We start from the raw sequence: 16,550 nt of genomic DNA on the forward strand, positions 1-16,550 counted from the left end.
TAAACCAAGTCATCTTATTAAATATAGTCCAATATAATCAGTTGGGGAGACCCTGATTATTTTTAGTTTGTGTACATAGGTTGTCTTTCTTGGCAGATAGTCATAACATCGTATTAATTTATATGTAGGTCATTGTCGCAGTGATATTCATGCATACATTATTTATGAATACATTATATAATGTTGATTTCTCTGAACTACTACGCAATATGGACCTCCTCGCAAAGCAAAATGGTGACATTCAACTTTTCATACAAAAGTTGAATTTAGAAAATCAATTTAAGCAATTAGATCCAAAAAACCAATTAAATTGAAGTTTTTATTGAAACTTTTGATGCAGCTATTCAACTATAACTTGGGTGGGTAGCATAGCTCATGGTCATGTCGAAAATGTGAGCTACCCATACAAAAGCACCACAGTTGATTTAATTTCCGGTGTTTGACTTCGCACATAGAGCAATGACTAAGAAGTTTAATGGTCCGCCAGGGATCTTACTCAAACTTGTCATTCATTCTGCTTATATTGCTGAGATACTAGTTCAAGCTTGATACTAACTACAATACTATTAGGATTTAGACCATCAAATGAGAATTCCATGGATTTTAATTTGAATATGTGCTTATAAATTTGTAGCCATTACTTTGTTCACTGGTGTTACCTTCCCATTCTTTTAGGATCTTTTTGGTTTATCGGGGGATTTGGCTTTGCTCCCACATCTTATTTTGTAAGTGTTCATCATCCATTACCACTTATCATGCCATACATATTTTAGTCAAATTTCTATCTCTACAAATCGACAGATTACCAGTCCAATTAGGAGTATACATGACAACTCAGGTAAATCATAAGAATGAGCGAGGTGGTGGATGCATTAGCAGCTGAAATTTTTAAGGTTTACGACATGGTTCTATATCTTGGCATAATTGGGATAACTTTTTATGGTTTGATTACATGTTTTCGGATATTATAGCTAGTGCCCAATTGGAAGAGATGGATGAATATATATATATATATATATATATAATATTGATATTTAGATTAGATGAAAATATTGTACTTGATATTTGGATAATGGTTGATGAATATATAGGCAATTTGGTATTATATAGTAATTGGTTTTGGAAATTTTAGGTTTGGCAATTTTTTTAGTTTGGAAAATTTTGGTTTGGCAATTTTTTTAGTTTGGAAATTTTTTGGCATCACTACAAAATTTGATGTCTATCAAGGCTTAAATACCACAACAGACAAAGGCATAAAAATACAAAATTGATGTTAAAGAGAACTTTAGACAACGTTTGGATAAAAAAATGATGTTATTAAATCTTATAGACATCAGTTCGGTGACTATAGAAATCAGTTCTCAGATAGGAACCGATGTTAAAGGTTCAATTCACATCGGTTTTGCTTGAAAACCAATGTTTTCGGTATTAGTAACATAAGTTTAATGGGCAAAATGAAACATTTTGCTTATCTGACATATGTTTAAATTGATAAAAATATTATATTATATTAATATATAAATAATAAATGTGTATTAAAAATTTAACATCAAGATATAGATATCGATTTCATATAAAAAAATGATGTTATATATCCTCTTTCACATCAATGCGATGTTAAATGGGGGGTCTTTAATATCACCCACGAAGACATCAGATTTTTTCATTCATAGACATTGGTTTTTAGCCGCTGTCTATTGACGTGTTTCTAGTAGTGATTGACTGTTAAAATGGCAAACCAAATAAAATTATTTTGATATGTAACTTTGGTTATATTACTAATATATATATATATATATATATATTGACATCCTTATATATGTTTAAAATATATATTAATCGGTCAAAGTTTACTTATAAATTAGTTGTTAATACATAGATATTGACATCCTTATAGTTAGATAATTAAAAAGTCATTCAAAAGTTTGTTAATTGTGAAAGAGGTCGGTTTAAGAGAATATTATTTTTACTATGTGGTTGTTAAAATTTTATTAGAAATTTTTAAATTAAATTTAAATATTAATTGGTCTTCTTATATGAATATAGTATTTTAATTTTGTTAACTTTTTATATGTACTTTTATAAAGAAAATCATATAAGGATTAATCAGATTCTAAAAATTTAATTGGTCGGGCACATTAATATGGACTAATTAGTTAAATCGGGGATTTTGAATCATAATATTTTTAAAGCGATTATAATGTACATATTAATTGATTTACTATTTACCTTTTTTAATAAGTTTATTACCCTGTGTTTCGTGGAGATGGAAATCTGAGGTATATAATATGCTACGTGTCAGTTACTTATTTGATGAACCTGTAACACACGGATTTCCAGCATGAAAAGAACTTACAGCCCTTAGATAATATTGACAAACATAAGAGAAATATAAACACAAGAGAAACACAAACACGGACATCTCACATATCTCTATCACATCCCAATATTTTTCACTCCTCTCTCTCCTCCTCACAGTGCCTAAATCTAGAATCTTAATCCCCAATACATCAACAAAAACCAAAATTTAATGCGACCCATTTAGTTTTCGATCCAAATGAGACAACCCATTTGCGAAAAGATCTTTGCAATGATCCCCCTTAGTTACTATCGAGAACTCCGACGATAAAGTCATTAGCATAATGAGCATTAGGCTAGAGACCGAAAGTATCAGCCATGCCGCCTCATCTTCTCTTCTTTCTATTCTTTCTCTCTTCTCCCTCACAAATCCCCTTGCTTCTTTGTCGAACTCGATACTACTATCTATTGCAGAACAAGACCCGGAGTTGGTTAAGTTAGTTAAGAAGTTAAGTGAGAGTGTGTTTTTATCATTTTGTTTTGGTAGTTGTGTTAGTGTGAGGCGGTGGTTGTTACTATATGTGGTGGTTTTATTCTGCTTTTTGTTAGGCGGTGGTTTTTTTCTAGGCTTTTTTGATCCGTATCCGGAAATTAGGAACTGTATTGGATAGATTGAGTATTTGTTGTGTTGGAATTGAGGATAATGGAAGGCTGTTATTTTTGCGGTGTTGAGATGCTTTCTGATATGCACGATTTTGTTAGTTGCTCTGCCGTTTGAGTTATTAGCGAGTGGGGTCAAGTACTTTTGGCATATAGTGTGGAATGAAGTGTGTGAGAGGGAGTGATGAGGAGAGGAAGGGTAGAGAGAGATAATGATGAGAGAGAAGAGAGAGATGGAAAGGATGAAAAGTTGGAGTAATTTTTTTTGGTTTTGCTATTGGCTTTTGAAACAGGAGACTGGGTATTTTTTTATTGTCACGGGTTTAGCCGCTATGCTCACCATCAGTGGCTCTTCTGCCATGGTAGACTCAACACCTTTGCACATATTTGGCATCACAGATACTCAACAATGGTTCCTTTCTATTGGTGGTAGAGAGACAGACTCATACTTGTTTGTGCATTGTACCTATAGTAGGTGGATTTTGTCTCGGCTCCTGGCTATGTTGGGCCTCTTGTTTGTAGGTGACTCCTGGCTTTCTTTGCTCATTCATTTGGATGGTATCAAAGACAGGCCCAGAAGTATGCTTGCCTTATGCATGGTTCAGATTTACTGCTATCACATTTGGAGGGAGCGCAACGCGCGCTCGCACAAGAAGGGCATTTTTGGCCCGTCAAAACTCCTGAAAGGCATGTTGCTTGATTTGGTGGCCAGACTCCACAGTTCTTCTTGGTTTAGCAATTTAGCTTGTATTAGGCCTGATTTACATTCTTGTATTTCCTATATTTTTGTGTAGTTCTTTTGGCTTTTTATCTCCAATCTTTTAATTGAGATTGGTTATAGATAACACCCTATCTATGGCTTGTCATAGAGCATAAGGGTAGATCCCTGCTTGTTCTCGATTCTTGTTGATATATACATAATTTTGCAAAAAAAAAGAAGATGCCACAATTTGCAAGAAAGGCACCTACGTCTTGAAGGGTTTTTAGCACATAAACGCAGCGAAAATATAAATTTAGTCTTAAAAAAAAAACTGAAACCCTCAGCAGGATCCATGCGAAAAATAATATTTAATTCGTAGTTCAGTATGTTTACCTTAAGAAGCTTTACGTTAATGGAAAGATGGAGGTCTTTAATAGCGATCCAAGAACGATGAACGGAGATCCTTAGCAGCTGCTCCTCAAGTGTGAAGCACTCCACCGGTATTCACCAAGAAAACGATGTAATGAAGGAGGAGGAGATGGAGAGAATTAGGGTTTTGTAAATCTTTTTGGTTGAGGCAAAAATAGGGTTTATAATAGTTTTTTTATAGGAAAAAATTTCAGCTGAAAATTTTCCCATAAAATATTATTATTATTAACCCTTTATTATTCTCACTAATAATTAAAACACCTTTTAATTATTAATCCTTTTTCTAAACTCTTTAGAAATAATTCTCTCATTTGATTTAATTTCCAAAAATTAAATTCTTAATTAATAATATTAAGAACCTTTTCTTAATTAATTTATAATCAATTAAATCTCATTTAATCAATTATTAAATTTGTCAATTAATTATTTATTTCATAAATAAATAATTACCAGCCATTTTTAATTAATTCCTCCACCATTAAATCATTCTCTTTTATGGTGTGACCCTGTAGGTTCAATATTTAGCCGGTAGTAGAAATAAATAATAATAAAACTAATTTATCATTATATATATAAATTCTCTAATTCATTAAATATGATTAATTAATTAATCATATTTATTCTACATCGTGAGGGATACTTCTCAGCATATCGCGACTATCCGGATAATACGAATTCACTGCTTTGAATACCAAGAACCTATTCAGTGAGTAGTTACCGTACAATTAATTCCTTCTACCCTGCAATGTCACGATTAAATACAAGGCATGGAACTTGTGTCAAGCCTATCTTATTTAATCACTTGCTTTCCCATTCACTATGGTTAGTTCTATTTAATGTAAATTAGAAACTCCTTTCTAATTTCATTCACTCTGGCCAGAGATTCCTGAACTAACATAAGTGGATCAGCATTGAACATTCTCTTCCTACACTGGAAGGGGTAGATCCTTTATTGATCATACACTATCATCGTGTACAAATTACTATACTGAGTAGAGCCCTTATAATTGTCCCTTGAGACAAAGATATAGTGTGACCACACAAATGTCTATGAGAACAGACATCCTTTCATAATGAAGCAAGCATAGTATGTAATGATCTTTGCGGATTATTAATTACCAGTTAGTAATCTTACGACCAGGAACTATTCAAATTTAGAGTTATCATCTTTTAGGTCTCATTATTATGATCTCATCATAATCCATAAAAAGCTTTACTCTAAACTGTGGTATATCTTATTTCAACATTTAAATAGATATAGCCCGCAATAAAAACAAAACAAGTCTTTTATTAATATGAATGAAATCAAAACAGATTACATAAATGTTATTCCTAAATCCTCATACATGATTGGACCTAGGACATATCTCTTTCAATACGTCTTAGGTGCTAGGATTATTTATTTGTTTAGCGATTTTAGCGTTTACATGTGTTTACCGATTAATTGAGGATGGGTGAACAACTTAAAATCAGACTAAAGATTGTATCCTGGGTTGAATTAGGGTTTCCGAAAGGTGACCGGAATCCATCTAGAATATTATTTAAACCTGGAAATACAAACTCACGACGGTTGTTCATCACATATTCCTTGGTGACTAGGTCCCAATTCCAAAAATACGTCAATTTTTATGTCGGAAATTACTAATTTACGACGTATAGTTGCGTCGTAAATTTATGTTTTATTTTATGTAAGTACCTAACATACGACAGTATATTCCGTCATAAGTTAACAACAAACGAAAATATATTTTATCGTAAGTAGATTTATTATTTTATTTAGAATGTGGGCCCCTGCTTACTAACTTCCGACACAATTTTATTTTGTGACGAAAATCTGAACTTACTACTCAAGCAAAAATGACGATTTTTTTCCGTCGTAAATGGCTCAATTACGATAATTTCTGTTCAAAAATATCGTCGTTAATGGCCAGATTTGTTGTAGTGACTGGACAAGTAATATGTTTATTGCATTTTTTGAAGTTAAGAGAATACATTTGTTGCTCAAAGACCGGATGTTGCTCAAGACAAGCAGTTCTTGTAAACTCTTTGTAGGTCTATACATATTTTTTTTTCATAAATTTGAAATCTTTGGAAGGGAATTAAACAAATTTCCAAACCCTTAATGTGTAAAGAATACAATTATAATTTTAATTTACTAAATCTTCTCTTAATGTCAATAATATCTGCTTTCTCACCATTAAAAACGTGTAACAATATATTTCTTATAATGTTTTGTTAGCGTAAAAAAATTATAATAATGTGTTCTAGGCAACAGTTTTGTAAAACTGAACTATTGTAAAAAGATCATTTACAAAACCCTAATACACAACATAACCTTTGGGTTAATTTATTTTAGACAATTGATTTGGTTCTAGATGATGTTGACTATAGTAAAGAAGAACAACACATCATTTTACATAAATCATTGTGTTAAAGAATATTAATATTTGATATTCACCTCATAAACACTTGACTAACTAGAAGTCTTACAATAGTCTGTTATCATAAACCGTTCTTTTGTGGCCAGATCGATGTCGGTCGGTTATGTGTGATTGGTTTTGTTCTGTTTTCTTGTAGTGATTGAAGTATTGTACTTTGGAACGTAATTTATCATTCATCACATATTCATTTTGAGTGTATTTTCAGCCTATAAATACAGCTGCAATTAACTTACAAAAGTAAATAAGTCTAACTCTAGCGAATACTAACACCTACCCTAACCCACACTTACACCATGGTGTATCACACTCAAATTGACTCATCCACAACTAGTATCATTTATTAAGTTTCTTCAACAAGTGAAATATGAGTTTTTTCTTCTTCTATTAGTTCTTCAAAGAACTGTGATACTTATAAAGAAATTTTCTTGTGGTGTTCAAGCTTATACCTTGAGTTCGTGATTTTATTTAATCATTTGATTGTGAATATTATATGTATATATATATAGATATTCTTGTTTTGAAAAAAGATGTTTGTTCAAGGAGGTTATTAAATCTAAATGCTATTTTTGTCAAATTGCATAATTTCTTTTCGAGTTTCACACCTTTTTGATATCATCTTATCTTGATGTTTTATTTCACTTTATTAAAAAAGTGTTGATTGTTCTGTAAGTTTATTGATAATTTATCGATTATTCGAACGTAAACATGATTTATTTTAAGCAAATTAATTTTGTCCATTATGATATGCGGCAAAAGTGGTGCATATTAATGGTTATTGGCTAGGCACACTTCATCGTGGGACAACTTTCTTAATATTTATAATTTTAATATTTCGATGTATTGTATTGTCTGGAAGATGCGAGTAGCTCAATCTCAACACATATTTAGGTGAATTTTTGTAGTTGAAGCAAAAAAAATAAATTCGTACAGATTTTGTTTGTAAATATGTTTTTTTAGCTCTATTTGCTAGCTGATTTTGGTAGTAGTGAATGCTATAACACGCAATATTTGAATATTTTGTGGCTGGCTTATTTTATGTTTTGTGACGAAGACTTAACTTTTTATGTCGATCTTAGTTAACATATTATGTCTATTACAATTCCACGATGTTTTTTATTTGGGATTGTTTCTGAACCTATATTAAATTTTTACTTCCCAAATCTAGTTATAAGAATAAACCTTGCTCCAACTGGAAATATATCTAATTGATGGTTTAATAATAATTTTTTTATGAATTCTTTTATTAGGTAGTTCGTCGATTCATCAACTAAATAACATGATTTAAAGCAATATATGTTAATTTGGTTAACTATAAATATCATTTGAACATCATTTTCTCTTCTTTATATGTAACTGCTCCAACCTACCAACTTGGATGAGAACAAGGAACCTGAAAAAACTCCAATTATGTTCTTACCGAGGGGAACCTCCCACATTGAACTACTGAAACCTGTTACCCTTCAAGATTTAAGTCTGAACCATGGCCTTTAAACACTTATTGGATGTCATTTTAACAGTTTTTTCTCTTCTTTACATGTAACTGCTCTAACCTACCAACTTCAATGAGAACACAGAACCTGACAGGACTCCTATCGCGCATTTTCTCACCGAGGGGAACCTCCGGCATCGAACTACAGTGACCCATTATCCCCCAAGATCCAAGTCCGAGCGATGGCCTTAATAATAATTGTTGGACCATGACCCATCCATGACTCCATAATAGTATGATCTTGTCTACTCTAGGTTGAGCCCGCACATATTTGTTCTTGGACGTATCCCAAAAAACCTCATATTAACGGTTCACTATATGGAATAGAATTATCCCTTTTCTACTCAATATAGTACTTGGGTTGACACCACCCAACAATCCTCCCATCAACCAAGAACCATAATGTCATAGGCATATAACTTCGATTAATATGTCTACATCATATAACCCGTGCGATCCACGGGCTACCTAGTCAAGTGTTAAATGGTTTATTTTTTATATATATTTAATTTTTTTATTTAAATTTATTTATCTTTCAACTATAATGGCCTTTTGTGTTATTTTGATTGAAAATTATATTTTTTATTCTATCTTAAGAGATTAAAAAAGTTAATAACAAAACTTTTTATTTCATTAATAACTTTAGTTTTTTCCTCGTAAAAATTCCATTTAACAATTTTTATAGTTATTATAGTCTTATAAAAATCATATATATTCTCAACAATTGAGTTTTTTCATTTTCCCTTTAATTCGTATAGATGTACAATTCGTTTATATGTTCCCACTTAATAAGTGTACTCCTTTTTTTCTTTATGAACAGTAGCTATGTAAACATGTCTCATGTAAAGTAAATATAAGAATATATAGTAAAGACCGAAGAGATTGATAATAGTAACTTATTTGAATTATTATATATTAATTAATAACATTAATTATAACATGCGAAACATATGGATGGTTTTTGCTAAGAGTTATTAGTAGAGTTTTGGTTATGATGGGAGTGTGCAAGTTACATTTAATTAAACAGAATTAACGTGTTTCTAAATTAATTATATATATATTTTTATTTGTTTGGAAAGTGTTAATAATCTTTTTTGGAAGGTGTTAAACAACCAACCAAATTATACTATGCAAATCATACTATGTTTTGCTTATAATAGTATAGTATAGATGTCTACATCTTGCAGATTCACCTCTCACTACATGCCGCTTGAACACCATTAAATAGATATTCAACAAAAATAACCCGACAGAACTCCAATCATGTTCACACCGAGAGGAACCTTCAAAATCAAACTACAGCATCCCGTTATCCCCCAAGATCCAATCCCAAACCATAGGCCACAATAGTATGATATTATATGTATGGATTTATTTTTGACACTTCCAAACCACCTCATAGTAATGGAATTAATTGGTTGCTTTATTTGCAAGATAATTATCTATTTTCTCCAAGGTGTGCTACTTGGTTTGACACCATCCAACAATTATCTATAAGTAAGCCCCCTCCCGGATAATATCTCCATCCCTTGTTATTCCTGGATTTTTAGAACTTGTAATGTATGTAAGGGATGCCTCATTGGCACAAGATGGGAGAAAGAATGAAATGACAAAAATGGTCAAAAGTAACCCCACTACTTACGTACTACTAGTGCAGGAGAGATGACATTGGATAATGAGATAAGGCTTCCAACAATGGACCTAATTGTTTGATCAAAAGATTTAGTCTTCGTAAAAAGTCTAAGATGCTACAGTGGATTACAGGCTAAATAGTCCGGTTGCAGAACATAGATCTTCAATAATTTTAATAAAATTAATAAATTAGGGATATTGGACATATATATTTTTTAGTGTTTTGATTGAGAATATGGGTGGTCTCCTAACCTTAGTTGTGAAAAATATTTTTTTATTAAATGAAAAATAAAAATTACAAGTAACTATGTGCCCCCAGTTCTCTAGGGATTGTATACTATGATAGAAATTAAACTTTATAATTTTAATATATGAAATTTTGTAAATTAAAAATTATTTATATATGTGAAAATACTCTTTAATCTATTTATACACATGATTTTTAGCTCATATTCGAAGGCCTTGTAATTATAATCTTAAAAAAGTTTAAATGCACAAGTTATTCCTCATCCTGCAAATGCCTGTTTACACAATATCAATATAGGTGTCTGTATGTATGTGAAACAAGAAAGATAAGTTTTCTGGGAAAGTTATTTTATTCAGCTTCTTGCGATACATATATAGAAGAGAACTACAGACTACAAAGAAGGAAACAAATAACTAAACATCCTAAAACAACTCCTCAACTACAGACTCAACTACTGAACTCCTAAAAACTCTCCCGCACGTTGCAGACTAATTCCCACAACCAGCAATAGTAAATAGATAAACCAAATAAACATAAATAAATAAATACCACAGTTTAGAGTAATTCCCACACATGTTCATGAACTAGTACTTTATAGAAGAATTGGGGGGAAATAATGAGTCGTAAAAGCCCCCAAACCAAAATAAGTTGTATTACTCAAAGTAATTTGGAATCTTGACAGGGATATCACTCTCTCTCTCTCTCAATAGAGTTACACTCTCTTTTTCTCAGCCCTCAACACAAGGGTTCTGAGCATGAAATTAGGGTTTCAAGCAGAAAGAGTGTTAAAGCTTAGAATTTAGATTTTCAAGCTTAGAGTTTGATTTATAAAGTGAAATATTAGGTCTTGATTTAGGTTTGAACACGAATTACAATATTAACTGTTCTAGTTATGATTCTCCCCCATTTCCATTTGTGTTTTGCAAATATTAATTTTTATGTTATTTATTTTATATGTAAGTATGTATAAATTTATGTGTATATCCCCCTTCTCTCTCTTCCTTTCTCTTTTTATGTGTCTTTCTTCCTCTCTCTCTATTTCTCTCTGTTACCTTTTCCGTCTCTTTTTATTATGTATTTGTTAAATTAAGTGTATTCTTATATGATTATTGTGTGATTGTATGATGTAATTTGATTGGACAATCATCAACGACTCATCCTTATCATTATAATGTCATTCTTCTTTCGGACGTGTTTATTTAAATTTATATAGGACCAACTCCAATTTGTTGGGATGGGTCCAGGATAAATAAGTTCATCATTTGCTATTGGTATGGACCATTTTCCCATTTTTTTTTTTGGTTTCTGCACCCAAATGCGTCCAAATCCGAGAACATGTTGTTTCACTACAACAAAAAAAAATTAAATTTCACCAACTAAAAGTCACCGACTTTAAATTCCACCAAATTCGGTGGAATTTAAGATCAACCGGAATTTTCTTTGTAGAATGAATAAAAGCCACCGCATGCGGTGGAATTTATGATCGGTCGCTTTTAATCGGTGGCATTTAATGTTGGCCGCCTTTTTATTTAAACGAATTCAATAGAGATAGGCGGAAAATTTCCCTCCTAACATTATAAAAATTGAAAACAACAAAAACAACCGAATTTGGTGGCTTTTGTATTAATATTAAATTTAAAATATTTTAATTTACCCATTTTTAAATATTATTAAAAGTAATACAAGGAAGAATGAAAGCAACATGCATTACATGTTTAAATTCTTTTGATCGAAATAAATACTTTCTAAAAAAATAGTGTAAAAGTTTCTAAATTTTTATTTATACATAGTTTCATTATTGAAAACTATATGTCTTTTTTAATTAATTAAAGAAGTAGTTATGTCTTTTATACATTATATAACCTTGATGTTAAACAAACTAATATTAAGATAAATACCACCCATTACAGTGTATCTCTCTCGACCGCTCTGGTTCATACAAGGGCATAATTCAGTACTGCACCACTGTTGTCAAAACTGAAGGTGTTCGAGATTTGCGAAAAGGATTGACTCCTTTTGATACTCATTTGACACTCAAGTATGCTGTAAGAATGGGCTCTAATATTGTACTTCAGACTGCTTTTAAGGATAAGCAGACCGGAGAGATTAGTAATCAAGGGAGGTTGTTTTCAGGGTTCGGGGTAGGTGTTCTTCACACTCCGGTATATATCTGTGTTGTAATCTGAAGAATGTGTGTTTAACTCGGACTGAGTTAACTCAGTCCATCTGCACCAGCAATAGAACCTGGTTCTTCATGCCCTCATGAATTGTTCTTCTTTTTTTTTGAAATATGTTATATTAAAATCGACCGATTTTGGTGTAATTTATTCTAGGACGGGAGATTCAAATTTTGACAAAATTTTGAATTTCAAATTTTAAGTTCTATAAAAGTGACCAAAGATCCGGTCGATTTTAAATAAATTCCACCGCAAAATTTAAATTTCACCCTCTTAAATTCCACCGACCGGCTCCGGTCGGTTTTATATTAAAATCCACCGAGTATGGTCGATTATAGCTAAATTCCACCAATATTTGTCGGTGGATTTTAGTGATTTTTGTTGTAATGTTTGGAGCTAGTAGTTTCTGCAGAAAGAATCACTACAAGAAACAAGGCTAAATTCGACCGAAAAAAATCAGTCGAATTTAGCTTAATTCGACCGCGCGCGGTCGAATTTACCTAAATTCGACCGATTTTGAATCGGTTGTAATAGAGGGAGTCGAATTTAGAAGTTCGGTCGTATTTAACTAAATTCGACCGTCGGATTACGACCGAAAAATTACAACCGTTTAAATTCGACTGTAAAAATTCGACCAAAGATGGTCAAATTTGATTCCAGCAGAATTTTACGTCAACTTTTCAAATTTTCGCTTGAAATTTGAAAATACCGCCAATTTTTTTTTATAATTTGAAATTCCCGCCAAAAATACTAAATTCAACCGTAACCGGTCACTTTTGAAATTCAACCGCTTTGAGTAAAAAAATAAATTCAACTATTTTTAATCAAAAAGTAACTTTGACTGTTTTTGGTCGAATATTAAACTCGACCGGTGTTTCTAAATTCGATTGTATTTATCCAACAAATGTCATTTAAACTCAACCAACGTTAGTCGAATTAAGAGCCAAAAAAAACATAATAGTGCTTATGACCAGCACTAATGATAGGCCATATTTATATACCTGTACACCCAAACGCAATTCACAGACTAACAAAGATATATGCTAACAAATCTAGTTAGCTTAACAAAAGTTACATTCCCTAAACGCTTAACAAAATAGCTAGTTAGCTTAGCTTTACAAAGGAGTTAGAAATTTCAGTGCTGACAGTTATATCCGGGTTATATCCAGTACCGAATAATAGTAGAAAGTTCAAATAAACCATTAGTTACATACCCGGAAATGTTTAAGAAAAGAGCTAGCTTTACAAAAGGGAAACTGAAGGTTCTAAATCCATCAGTCCATAAAAAGCTAAGCGTGTTCACTAGACCAAATAAAAAGACCTAGAGCAACGGATAGTTGTGTGCGTCAAGATCTTCATCTTCATATTCGCCTCCAACTCCGTCTTCATTGTCGCCTCCAACTGCATCTTTATTTCCATTATTGGAGGTGTTGTGCACCACCAATGCCTTCCCTAGCAGGGTCTCCTGCATCGGTACATAAACAAGTATACCAATATTTTGTTAATATAATAAAACCTATATAATTACCTTACAAAACAAAGCATACAGGCAACTAAATAAGCTGAATAAATATACTGATACTTATCAGAAAACATATATAGTCACCTGCATGCATGAAACTTGTAAAGTTTTAAGCATATATTATAAAATGCAAGTGTTTATAAACTAAACATGAAGGCAAGTATTGGTAACATGCTAGCAATTAATATAAATATATAACATAGAGCAGACTGCAAAATCGCACGTGAACAAAATAAAAAGTCAGTTTATATTTGTACATGAACTAGGCCACAGAGCATACAAACATAATTAAAAAACTTACTCCTCGTGGTAGGCCTTCATATTACAATGCATTGCAATTAATTAATCATTTTAACTGAACCTTAGAACCGATAACATAAATTCGTTATATTTTGAAATATAATTGTGTCTGTCACCTTGAGTCTCAATACTACAATTCAACATAATATTACCAAAAGAAGTGAATCAATACTTCATTTCAAATCAATATCAACCAAGACTGATCAAAACTGTAACTTCACAAACAATTTGACCCGTGACTAAGACTGGTCCAATTGTTGTTATTGAAGATAATGACAACCAGAGATTTGACACCATAAAACTGATCTTCATTCCTGGATCAGATTTGCATGTCATATGATTATTTAGTTTATAACTTGTTATTATCATATAATTATTATCACTAGATAATAATGATAATCTGCTTCACAGGTTTTTTGGCTTAACATTCTTCAAAAAAAAACTTCATCTTAAATAAATATATGGCTTTCTAGATCAAGTAATTTAAGTAAACAAAATATGTTACCTGTACAATGATCTTATCATTGTCCTTCAAGATCCCTTTTAGCGCAACACTTGCTGTCCGCACATAATTTTTGTGCTTTGATCGCTGACTCGGGTCTGGAAAAGCAGCAGTGGCCAGGTTACTCACTTTCTCGTCCAGAACAGATCGCATCACCTCCATGGGTAAAGAACGAACCATTTGTTTCACTTCTTCTAAGATCGTTGGCATCATAGAATAGATTTCTTCGGGAGCAACGTCAAATGATTCGTCAGAGTCTTTCATTTTTCTTTTTTTTAATAGCTTCATTGCATCTTGTGCTCCCATCAACTCCGCCAAGGTATCTTGGGGAAACAAGTTAACCCTCCCCTTAGTCGGGGGTCTCGCTCCAGCTAGCACAATCAGATTATTCTTCCGCTGAATTGCCCTTTGTGTACGTGGGGATGCCCCTTCATCAGCAGCTTCCAACTCATCTGCCAATTCAACTCGCACCTTTTTCAGTTTTCCCTATAATATATGAAAGGAAAATCACAAATAAAGCACTTCTCTATTAATTGACCCTAAAAACAAGCATTCAATTATAAATCAGTTTACTTAAAAATAAAATACAAACCTGTAGCTCTATCACAGCTGGTTCAGTAGGGTCGTACACGGTATTTATAAATTCCTCATCACTGATTGGCATCTCACCTTTAGCAATTCTGACTTCATCTATTTCCTGTCAGATGGAAAATAAATATAATAAATATTTTAATTATAAGTTGGTAATATTTTTAGTAAATTATAACTTATAAGTTATAGTTATTTATTAGAAAGTAGATAATTAAATGTAATAATTTTAAAAAATAAATAAAGAATTAAAAAAATGAAATTAGTGATGGGGTAAGGAGGTAGTAAGATGGAGATAATTAGTGATTTATTTTATTTTAGTAATTTGTTTATTAATTTCACCAGGCTGTAAGATTTAAGTAAAATCTGAATCAGTCAAAACATATTAAATTAAACACCTTTACTTCAGAACAGTTGTAGTGAAGCGTTATGTGTTTTATATTTGCATTAATGCTAAGTAATTAGTCTTGTTCTGGGAGGGCATCAACATAGATAGCAAAACATGAGAGATTAAAACCAAAATAAGAACTTATAATACAAAATCAAGGACATATCCACTCATACTTGCAAAAGATAAAAAAAACTACCTATTCTATTTACAAGATAGAATAATACCTGTCGTCTTTGTTCATATGGTTTTGCACCAGTACGAGAGGTAAATTTCATCTTTTCTCGGGCATTCTTGCCAGCATCCGACAATTTTTTAAATTCAGGTGTGCCCCAATACGCGCATATCGAATTCCATGCCCGCTGAGAGAAGTAATGAGGCTTGAATGCTTCACCTTTTATGTCGAGTTCTTCTTCAGTATATCCGCATTCAAATAAGACATTCAACTTCTTGAGCAGTCGGGCCCTCTCAGTACCAAGATAGGACTTAAAATTCCTATTCAGATGTGCTCTCACAGCTCCGTCCCCATCTTCTTCGAGAATCCCCTTCGGATAAATGTAGTACTCCTGTCAAAATAAATTGCTTAGATTTAAAATAAAAAAGCTTAGTAAAGTGTTTCAAATTAAAAAACATTCAGTCTCATATTAATTATTAGTAGCTAGAAACATGATAATATAAGACTAGTTAAACATTAGTAGTGGCTATATTTATTGCATGAATTGTGACAGTAGACTCAACAAAGTTAACTCAGGGTTGTCTTGCATTTTTAGTCCCACCAGCCACCACAGTTGTACTAGAGCAGTCGGTGTGATTTTAAAGTACTCAAATGAGTGTGATTATAAACTACGTTTAGGAGATTAACATGTGATACGCTAAAATGTACACTTACAATTTATATAGTCCTTAAAGAGAAAAAAACAAAACACAAACCGTGCATCATGTGAGTAAAAACCGTGAGAACTCTGGGAGCTACTTGCAAACTCTTATCTGAATGTTTTATTTCAGTTAAAAACAACACTAATGTCCACTAATTCTTATCTACACTTAACACAAACAAATCATAAAACCAGAAAACACACTTTTAGTCGCACAACGGGTCACACTTTTATTGAAAGATTGATTTACAATATCGAAGCAATAATTAGTGAATAAAATATATGATTTATAACCAATATAT

The sequence above is a fragment of the Apium graveolens genome, chromosome 11, assembly GCF_009905375.1.
Source record: "Apium graveolens cultivar Ventura chromosome 11, ASM990537v1, whole genome shotgun sequence".
In the NCBI taxonomy this organism is placed as follows: domain Eukaryota; kingdom Viridiplantae; phylum Streptophyta; class Magnoliopsida; order Apiales; family Apiaceae; genus Apium; species Apium graveolens.